Source organism: Meles meles, chromosome 1 (genome assembly GCF_922984935.1).
Source record: "Meles meles chromosome 1, mMelMel3.1 paternal haplotype, whole genome shotgun sequence".
Classification (NCBI taxonomy): domain Eukaryota; kingdom Metazoa; phylum Chordata; class Mammalia; order Carnivora; family Mustelidae; genus Meles; species Meles meles.
Genome location: NC_060066.1, coordinates 93253171 through 93264171, shown reverse-complemented (window position 1 = coordinate 93264171; position 11001 = coordinate 93253171). Strand labels below are relative to the sequence as shown.

The 11001-nt window shown below is 37.3% G+C and overlaps 1 long non-coding RNA gene across 2 annotated transcripts; it reads left to right on the top strand.

Annotated features, from left to right (window-relative positions):
* The first annotated feature begins 1457 nt into the window (after positions 1–1457).
* On the top strand, positions 1458–3877 carry LOC123925179. 2 transcript variants are annotated; one of them, XR_006814927.1, is made up of 4 exons: positions 1458–1619; positions 1967–2100; positions 2546–2608; positions 3548–3877. It is a non-coding gene; the product is annotated as an uncharacterized LOC123925179 (long non-coding RNA). The 2 variants fall into 2 exon arrangements; XR_006814925.1 differs by having other exon boundaries at positions 3545–3877.
* Positions 3878–11001: the final 7124 nt, after the last annotated feature.

Here is an 11001-nt window from a genome sequence, read left to right as displayed (position 1 = left end):
ATATTTGATGATTTCTTGGGAGTCAAACTTCTTTCTTGAACACATTTTTTAGAATAGGACATTTCATAGGGGGATAAAACATCATTGTTTTGATAACTTATTTATCTTTATTTGATAAATTTTATTTAACTTCATTTGATAAGTTATTTAATAATTATTAATTTATTTTTTGGAAGTTATTGCACATTGAAATTATCTTTTTTTTCTTTTTTTTTTTTGACTTGGCACTTCCAAAGAAATATAGGGACATGTGACATAGAATCATTTCTAGTTTCTAATGATACTCTTAATTTCATTCTTCTAAGAACTTAGGTTCGGTTTAATTCCTGAATCTTGATTTTCTGGTGGTGAAAGATTCTGAAGAATAATGCTTCAGGATCTTAAAGTGAAAAATTTCAAACAGCCTTTTAAAAAAATTCTTTTTTTTTAATTTAAATTCAATTAGTCAATATGTAGTATGTCATTATTTTTTGATGTAGTGTCCAATGATTCATTAGTTGCTTATATTCTTTTAAAATTTTTCAAAATTGGTTGTCCCATTAGATCATTTACAAAGCAGTCGTTTAAACATGCAAAAAATACATTTTCCTTTTGAAATAATGTTATTAATAATTAGAAATATTGTACATTTACCATGAAAAGAAATAGAAGAAACACTGTTTTTAAAAGAAGTGGTTAGAACAGATTTTAAAATAAGATAGGACTCCTTTTTTTCTTCAAAGTTGAGGAATGTAACCTAGTTGGGTTCATGGAAACTTCTATGACAAAGTGCCAACTCTGCAGGAAACTTTGAGAGTCTCTCAAGGGGGTTAAATTTTCCCTTCAAATGTTTATGTTCTCTTTAAAGGCTTGTTTTCTGCTTTAGTAATGCAAATCTATACTGAGCAGCTTCTTGTATAACTCAGACTAATCATGACTAGGAACTTCTTTGGAGTGGAGTTCATGACTGTTTCAGTATCATCACCTCACACGATTGTTCCGTATTTGAAGCTGGGTGCTTCTCAGACCAGTTAGTTTGCAGCTGGTCTTGTGTTGGGAGTCGGCAATGTGAGACACCTCTTTATTTGAAAGAAATATTAAGTTGAGCATTTTTTAAAGATTTTATTTATTTGACACAGAGAGAGGAGAGCACAAGCATGGAGAGCAGCAGAAGGAGAAGGAGAAATAGGCTGGGATCAGGACCTGAGCCAAAGGCAGCCACTTAACTGACTGAGCCACCAAGGTGCCCCCTTCTTGTTTTTCTTCTTCTCTTCTTTGCATTACTTTGCCTTTATCAAATCCTTACTTTTCCAGTATCTCAAGGACCACGCAAATCTTTTCTATGATCCCATTTTTCCAGATACTCCCTCAGTATTTGTCTTTATTTTGGTGGGGTTTTGTTTTGTTTTGTTTTTAGATTTATTTGTTTGTTATAGAGAAACAGAGCACAAGCAGGAGTGCAGCTGGCAGAGCGGGCAGAAGGAAAAGCAGACTCCCCACTGACCAAGGCCCCAGTGCAGGGCCACCTGAGCCGAAGGCAGATGCTTAACCAACTGAGTCACAGGCACCCAAACTGAGCATCTTTGATTCGAGGAATTCTTTTCTCATCCTGGAAACCATCCCAAGAACAGACGTCCTTGGTACAAAATCCGGTTCAAGATCCTGTACTATATTTTGCTATTTTCTTCGTCTATGGCTTTTTCCATTGAACATGTTTTTTCTTTTGGAAACGACCTCCAATTTATTGTGTGTGACCAGGAAAATTGGGATTTATGTTCAACTTTTCAGGAACAACTCTATTTTGTAATTGAGGGAGAACTATATTGCAAGTTGTATATCCTGTTTGTTCACATTTTGTTAGGTAAACATAGATGAACTGTCGGTAAGATAACGTTCATAAAGTGATCTGTGCTCTTTTATGCTCTATAAATCTAAGGTATTATATCCTTTGAGTGTAAATAAAATCATATGTTATTCTGGTTAATAGGCTACCCAATGTAACTTGATCTTTGAAAGCGGGATCCCTGCTCTTGATTGGCCACTGAGTGAATAATACGACATCTCTTTTAAATCAGACTGATTAAGAAAAACATTCCTTCCAAGTTTATAAGTGAAATGCAGGTAAGAGTTTTAGGGTTCCCTTGGCAAGGCAAATAAGGAATTATATTTACAGTAGCTTTAGGGTTCCCTAAATGCAGGTAAGAGTTTTAGGGTTCCCTTGGCAAGGCAAATAAGGAATTATATTTACAGTAAAGACACTGTGTCTTTACTGCAATGTTAGTTAGATGGGTTTGAAAATGGATTTTATAAAGGTACCAATACAGTAGGACTTGTTAAACTTCTTGCAATACTGCATTTTTAAAAAGGAACTAATGACTGATCATTTCCAAATTATCAAAAAAAAAGCATTGATTTCTAACGAACCTGATTGATAGTAGATGACTCTAGCTGTAGTAGATTTCTATTAATGGCTGTTAATTTGGTGAGTCTCACTGTCACACTAACTGATGGTTTTCATGATTTTCTTCGCATTTCATAAACACACACATGGATATCATGGATAAAGACATTCAGAATTGGAGAACCTCATACTCAGGAAATGATTCCATCCAGATTACTTCTGGGCAAGGTTTGTGCTCCCTAATTGCATTACTGCCGTCATTGATAAGATAAAATAAAATATAAAATGAAATGAAATAAAATGGAACAATGCAATCCTTTAAAACTGAAAAAGAAACGGAATATACTTCAAAAGTGCATTTTACCCCCTAGGTTTCCACTAATTTGTAGTGAAAAATCTTACATAAGCAACATCACAAAAGTAATAGAAATATGTCTCATCTTATCTTCTCAGTACCCAAAGTCTTTGAGAATCCTTTCAAATAGGCCTTTTAATGAGCAGCACCACACCTGCATACCAGCAGGGCTGGTAATCATAGGGAAACTGTCCTTTTATTTCACATGTAAGAGAGCCATCACTTTTTCCCCTTGAAATATAAAATATCTATTCTGTTTATCATTACGTGGGTTTGGAACCAAGACAGAGTCAAATTGTAAAAGTCAGAAAAAGAATAGACATTAAGGACTTCGCCTTAGGGGACTTTCCTGTTAAGTCAGTCTCCATTTTCATTTGTCCTGAGAGAAAAGAACATCAGTGGTGCCCATTAGATACCTAGTTTGCCAATAGGTCACACTGCCAGGAGTTTTGCCTGATGGTGTTAAATTCGTATTTTTTTAAAGATTTTATTTATTTATTTGACAGACATAGATCACAAGTAGGCAGAGAGGCAGGCAGAGAGAGGGCAGGGGGAGAAGCAGGCTCCCTGTTGAGCAGAGAGCCCGATGCGGGGCTCCATCCCAGGACCCTGGAATCATGACCTGAGCCGAAGGCAGAGGCTTTAACCCACTGAGCTACCTAGGTGCCCCAAAATTCATAGTTTTTTAACCTTGACTCCACATCCCCAACCTCACCCTTCCGTGCAGACTAATTCCAGGTGCTGCCGCTGAAGTTCAGGTGGGACTATATGGGGGCTCAATTTTTTTTTTTTCTCTGTGCTTCTATCAGCAGGTGTCATCTTGCCCATCCTTTGGAAATATTCCAAGGTTTACGTGCATGGACAAGGAAGGTGCTCCAGTTGATCCCAGTGATCTGCTTTGGTATAAGAGGAGCCCCCCTGCACAGCAAGACAAACTGATAGTCTGAAATCGGCAACATGTTTTGCTGGGTCTTTTATCAGAATGTTTAGACCCTCTAACCTAATATTTGGCTCCTAGCATCGCCTTCAGCTCCACTAAGGCAAATGGCAAAGAAAAACCTTAATATCCTCCTGTGTAAGCTCTGTGTGGCTACAAGATGGTTTGTCGAGAGACAAACCCCTCCCCCCAGTATAAATAAACATTATCTCCCTGGAGTTCCTGGGACAACAGAAAGAAAACAAGCTATCATTACACACTGTGGAATATTCCTTTTGTGGGTGTGTGTGTGTCTGTGTGTGTGTGTGTGTGTGTGTGTGTGTAAATTATAAATATTACTTTTTCTCCCCACCTTCAGTTTTTAAAATGTGGTTTCACATTTCATTTAATGCTAAATGGTTCATTACATAGAATGGCAACTCACTTCTCTTATTACGGTGTTATCTTTCACTTTGTCAAAATATGTCTACTTGATAAGAAATCTGACAGAAGTTGCTTATGATGGGATCACTAACAGCCATCAGTTTCTCTCTAGCAAATGAAACTGTAACCATGGTGACGGCCTTTTTTTTGCCAGAATGAAAATGAGACAGCACTCTGTTGCAGCCATTAGCAGAATACACAAATGTCCCTCAAGGCAAACATCTAAAGCAAATGGACTGCAAAGGAAGGAGCACTAATTTCTATTTATTTAGGATTTGTAAACCTAGCAGAGCAAGATATTAACAAAGGAACAAACAAAGAAAGCTTAAAAAATCCCTGCTGTTTGTGTTTTTTCTTCTGGTTTATGAAACTCCTTGTTTCAGATCTGAAATACTCCAGCCTGATTTTCCTACTCTGGTACTGAATAATACCAACAATGTGCCTTTTACTGTACCCCTTGGATATTTCATGGGTTTTCTTCTGCTCCCCACTCCCCCCCGACCCCAGTGCATAAAGGGGAGAAGAGAACTTAGTCAATCAAGTAGAAAAAGTACTTTAGATGATAAGGAGTTTCTCCCATTTCTTTTAAATGTGCATTTTAGGGAAAACTATCAAAAACGAAATACAAGATGTCCTTTTTCATATACTTTAATTTTCAAAGAGGCATGTTCGTTCTGATAAGGTGCATAGACGCTGATAATAAGTCTATTCTAACGCTATCAGCAATCAGCCACAGGCTGTCAAAAACCCTTCAAGTGTCAGACCCTTCTCACTGTCTTCTTATTCACCATTAGACCCATCTCCCCAGAAACTACTTAGTGCATGCAGATATTCTTTTGACAGACATGGCTTGGGTGAAATTTCTTTAGCCATCTATGACAGGAGAAAGTGATTTTCTTTAACTCTCTTACATCTAAACCAAAATATTAGTGTAAAATGGTTTCTAGGTCTCTGTCTCTCTCCTTCTCATTGTATTTCTTCCACCCTTCCCTCTCCTCCTGGCTCCTACCCTCCCTCTTTTTGCCCTCTCCAGCTATTCTCATGATCAATCAAAAATAATACGGTTTTTTTATGGGCTGATCCGGTTCATTTGCTATGAATGTTTATTTAACTTGTAATTTGTGCCTTGATCAAAAGGGCAAACGACTTTAGCAGTATCCTACAAAACTTACTAAAAACCTCCTGAAGATCCACTTCTGTGTTAATTATTTTGGAGTTGTTGCTGCCACCCCAGAAAGGCATAAACTATCCACTTCAGGCAATGACATTTTTGCCCCAACGTCTTATTCAGAAGGTCTGAGTTAGGATATTCTGAAGTCCAATAAGGGCATTGGTCTAAAAATCTGTGGCCATATTTGCACAATTAACCCCTGGGATTTGTCTGTCAGTGACTTCAGTGTGGATTACCCGCCTACCCATCTCTGTTTGCTTTTTCCAGTTGTTTGTTTGGGCAGATATCAATGATCTGTACATTTTGTTTTCCTTGACAACTCTCAGCTTCTTCCTGAAAGTACTGTGATTGAAACTGAGTTGTGTTAGAGGTAGAAACATGCCGTGGCCCTATACTCACCAATTCATTCTTCTGCTCTGAGCTGCAGAATATCCAAAGGACATCACAGTATCTCTAAAACTGATGGACTCAACAGGAAAGGGGTTTGGCATTGATTTTGAATCTGAGAACCAAGTTCAGTTTACAGTGTTTCTTTTTTTAGGTCGTTCTTTCAAATTTACTGAGTCAATTTTTTTGTGATGGAATGAAAGCAAAAATACTTAAATCCATAAAGATAACATAAGCCAATTTATGTTTCGAGCTTACAGTTCATTTTAAAACTTTTTTTACAAAAAAATATTTCTCTATGAATTTATCAAGTATACATCAAATGCCAAATTGATGTTAAGACACAGTGTAGATACCAGTATATGAGATGAAATATGATTTGTGTGTAAAGAAATATAAGTGCCGAGGTACCAGGATGGCTCAGTGGCCTAAGTCTCTGCCTTCAGCTCAGGTATGATCTCAGGGTCTTGGGATCGAGCCCCACATTGGGCTCTCTGCTCAGCGGGGAGCCTGCTTCTCCTCTCTCTCTCTGCTTACTTGTGATCTCTCTCTCTCTGTCAAATAAATAAATAAAATCTTTAAAAAAAATATATAAGTGCCATAATAACAATCAATACTTTTTTTGTTTCTCAAGTACCACTGTGATGTGGTGGGAGAATATAACACTAAGCCAGAAAAAGATGAATAAAATCTGTTCTTGGATAAAGATAGTGAGGACAGAGATGTTTTGAAGGCTAGAAATTTCTGAAGAGTAAGAACAAAGATACCTTCTAAGTAAGGAAGAGGAAAGAGAGATCTCTCTGAGATGTTGGTATTTCCAATTCAAATATAAAATATAATTTATCAGTATCATTTTCCCTAAGAGTGTCTGAGATAGGGTAATGGTGAAGTATGAGTGTTTGAACTTAGATGTATATATGGGGAAAGTTGAAAAACTTCCACGCTCTTCAGTGTCCTCACTTGGCAAATTGTGAATATCATAGTCCCTGGTACTTAGTGAGCACTCATTAATGGTAGTTATTTTTTGTCCATAAAGTGGGGTGTGACCACTTTTGAAAGATGCTGACCATATTGTGTGTTTTTCATAGTGGTGTTTTTTTGTTTTGTTTTGTTTTTAGTTTGTGATGGTCTAATCAGCACTATTCAAAATTGTGATAAGGAGATTTTACCATTGGGTTTGTCAATATAAACTGCTTCCTTCATCCATCCACAACGAAAATGTTCACAGAACTAGTGGTGTGCTCAGTGACTTAGTCAATGTGTGCTCTGGAGTAAGTTCCTCAACTCCTTGTGGACTGGGAACAAACAGTCCCTTGGCCTCAGGCCACAGTGGAATTCCCAGTGTCCACGCTTTGCATATCAATTTGCAGTCACATTGAATCAAAATAATTATAAGCAGAAAATTAAACAACATCTAATAGGTGCACATCAGGACACATTCACACGACCCTAGATCTTTGACCTTCTCTCATAAGACAGATACGGGGAGGTTCAGAATGAAGAGCAAAGAGAATGTCTCGGTTACCTTACTAGTGCTTGGCCAATCTCTGCCCCATGAGCCTGAGGGATTTCCTTTTTCCATTTTCAAGAGAGGAACTTGGTCACCCAGTCTTGGTCACACCTAAACTAGATGACAAGAAGTTAAGTCATTCTGGTCAGCTCTGTGAGCATTTCTAACTTCTAGACTTACTCTAAGTCAACCTATAAGGAGGATCAAATTTCCTTTTTTTTTTAAGACTTTATTTATTTATTTAACAGAGAGAGATCACAAGTAGGCAGAGAGGCAGGCAGAGAGAAGGGGAATCAGGCTCCCTGCTGAGCAGAGAGCCTGATATGGGGCTCAATCCCAGGACCCTGAGATCATGACCTGAGCTGAAGGCAGAGGCTTAACCCCTGAGCCACCCAGGCACCCCAGAAGATCAAATTTCTAGTAATTCCTTGTATTCTGTGTATCCCAAGGTAATATCAGATGACCTGATGCTCATATAGAACTGCAACCTCAAACTCGACTTGGGATAAAAGCTTTCTCTTCAGGATGGGAGACTGGAGGCTTTGGACTCTGCCATCCATTGCTCTTTATTGTAGCTTGAGGTCCACGTTTGAAGTTTTCCTGCAGTAAATGACTTTGTGAGGAAGGTAAATGAAAATTCCAATGATCTATATGATTCTAAAGTTCTTAACATATGAGCACGTTCTCTTTGAGAGCATGACCTACCACTTTCATTTGTTACTGCTCCACTACAAGAAGCTTCTAGAAGATATCCATCTGGAGAGTTGAGTTCTAAAGCCAAGCCAGCAGTATGGTCAATTGGGCTTTCCAGTTCTTCATATGACTTGCCCCACTTTTTAGCAACTCCACTTGAGAGAACCACACTCTTGTTATGCGATCCAACAGTCTAACTCATACATAGGTATACATAACAATTTATAGAATTTATAGAATGCACTTATTTTCTCAAAAGCAACTAAACAGAGTGAGTACACATATCTCTCATGATGGTATATATGTACCATCATTATTCTTTTAGGAAAATCAGCTTTACATGTGCCTATAAATGCACTGTCCATTATTCAGAACTGTTAAGTTTGGCCTGACAACATGCATGTCGGGAGGATGTCTCAGCTAGACATGATGGGCATGGAGAAGACAGAAGGCAAACACCTCAACTAATTCATTCAGTGTGCACTTGCTCTGATTCCTACTGTACTAAAATTGACTAGCCATGCAAAAAATAGGATTAACTGTCCAATTAAGAACTTGTTATTTTTTTAAAAAATCATGCCTGTCTATACCAGGAAGTTATTAATAAAATAAGCCATTAAATTCAAAATAGAAACTGGTTAAGTTAAGAACTTCCTTCTTTATCAAATCACATTTCAACTCACCTAAAAGCAATACTAGGCTTCCAGCTTTCAAAATAAATGAAGGCTATTCAATAAAAAAAAACCTAACGCCCATAAAAATCTGAGCCAAGTGAGTGTTATTTCAGGCTGGTATTTATCCCGGGGGGGAAATTTTTATGGGACGCATATAAGAAACATGAGTATGTTTCAATGCATATCATATTTATTGAAATATTTTTTAACATTTTTATGTTTTTCTTGGAAACTTAGAAATTTATCCTTCAAATAAAGTTACAAATGTATGAAAATCATGTACATTTAGTTTACATTTCTTAGTAGTGAATATTCTTTTTAAGGCTTGTTTCTTTTTATAATTATTGACTTCTTTTCTAATCTTCAAAGACCCATGACCTTTACTTCTGAACATTGGTTCCTTGGTGGTGAATATGCACAGTAAGAATTTTAATGATTTCAATTAAGATTAAGTTAGGTAAAGTTTTCAGGAAGTTGAGCATGAGACAGACCTTAGAGCCTAAGTTCTCCCCTCTTATAACACGTTAGATTTTTCGGAGTCACCAGAAGATTGGAAACTTTAACTCATATAGCCAAATTCCAGCCTCTTCTCAGTTCAGATTTTCCATTAACCAGACTCAGCTTGCATAACTTCAACAGAACCTCCTCCCCCTGCTTTATTTCACATCTATGTCCTTCTTTATTTGGGTTCATTTCTTCTGGTGCCCAAAGACCAATCGCCCCTCACCCACTCTTCCAGCCTCTGCATTTTGCCTCTCAACATGACTAGTTCTAATGAATGAGGTAGGAACAAACACTTCTACAAAATTTTTCATGAGTAAGAAGAAATAAGAGTCTACTGACATCCAATGTTTCTGCTCACAAACGTCAATGTGGTATTCAAAATGTGTGTAGTTGAGCTGCATACAAAATCAGCTGGACTTAAAACTATAACAGCATTTTTTCTAATTTTATAGGTCATATGGATGATATTGTTGAATAGAGTGCATGAGATGGCTTAAATAATAAATGACAGGTTACATTTTTAATCGGTATCTACACTGTATTAGTAACTCTGTATTTAGCAACTGAACATGAACAAGCTGGACAGATTAGAATTATAGGAGTTGAAAATGTTCTTGTTTTTGATAAACCTAACAGAATTCATTTATAGTTCCAGTCACTATATATGTGGATATCTGAGGATGTTACCCATTAAAATACTTCAAGTCAAGCATTTCTCTACCACACACTGCTTCACAGAAACTTGAAATAGGATTTTTTAAAAAGAACCAGAGAAAAGAGAACTATAACCTGGATCAGCTCTTGTCATGAACCTCATGAATTGTTTAGAGGTATATTAAAAGGTAACATCAATTCACACATTAGCTTTCAAATGTTCGTATTTCCAGTTTGTAGTTCCAGTTCATCCCCTGTGTTTTATTTCCTTGGCTTAAAATTTAATATATTGTTACTTTCCTTAGAAAGTACCTCTCACTTTCACATCTTCTGAAAAACAGTTGTGTGCCTTCCTTATCCCCTTGGAAGAATTTCTCACAGGACCATGATATATTTCATTGGCTAAATTTCAGATTGAAAACACAGCACAGCTATAATACAAAACTTTTACTAATTATTTATCATTAAGGGTCTCCCTTACACTAGATTCTGGGGATGGTAGACTCCTGCAACAGCTTTTAGGAACATGGGAGATTGAGAAATGTTGGGTGGTATATGGGGGCTTGCTAGCTGCCTTCTCACACAAGAACTGGAAATCCTGCAATAATAAAATACTAAATAATAAAAGAAACCAGTAAAGTCACAATGTAGCTTTGGTTGTGTGGAGACTTCATTACCTTTGATCTGCGGGGAGATTTTTCTATCTACCCCCCCCACCTTTCCCCCCCCCCCCCATATATATTCACATGGTTCCTATGGATATGAGATGGTTACATTGTAACTGAGCTCACACACTTTATTCTCATGAGAAAGCCACCACACTCTTCAGAATACTTATGATCAATTAGGGAAGGAGAGACAGATAGCAGAAAAGACTAGAGTATAAGGGGCAAAGTGCAAAAGGAAAGACACAGATTTCATACTTTCAGGATTCTGAAAAGAAGAGAACAATTCCTTTGGGTGTAAAGGGTTTGACAGTCGGGATGGAACGGAGAAAGCTTCCGTAGGACAGTTAGTAGAAGGTAAACCATTCTAGGGAGAGGAAAATCAGATGAACAAAAATTTGCCAAAAGGAAAATCAATGGTATAAATTTTGGAAATAGTAATAAGGAGAAGACACAGCTTTGACAACAGAGTAAGATTTCACTCCCAATTCTACTTTTACTTTGAGACCTTGGACTAGTTTTTTTGTTTTTTTTTCCATTTTATTTATTTTTTCAGCGTAACAGTATTCATTCTTTTTGCACAACACCCAGTGCTCCATGCAAAACGTGCCCTCCCCATTACCCACCACCTGTTCCCCCAACCTCCCA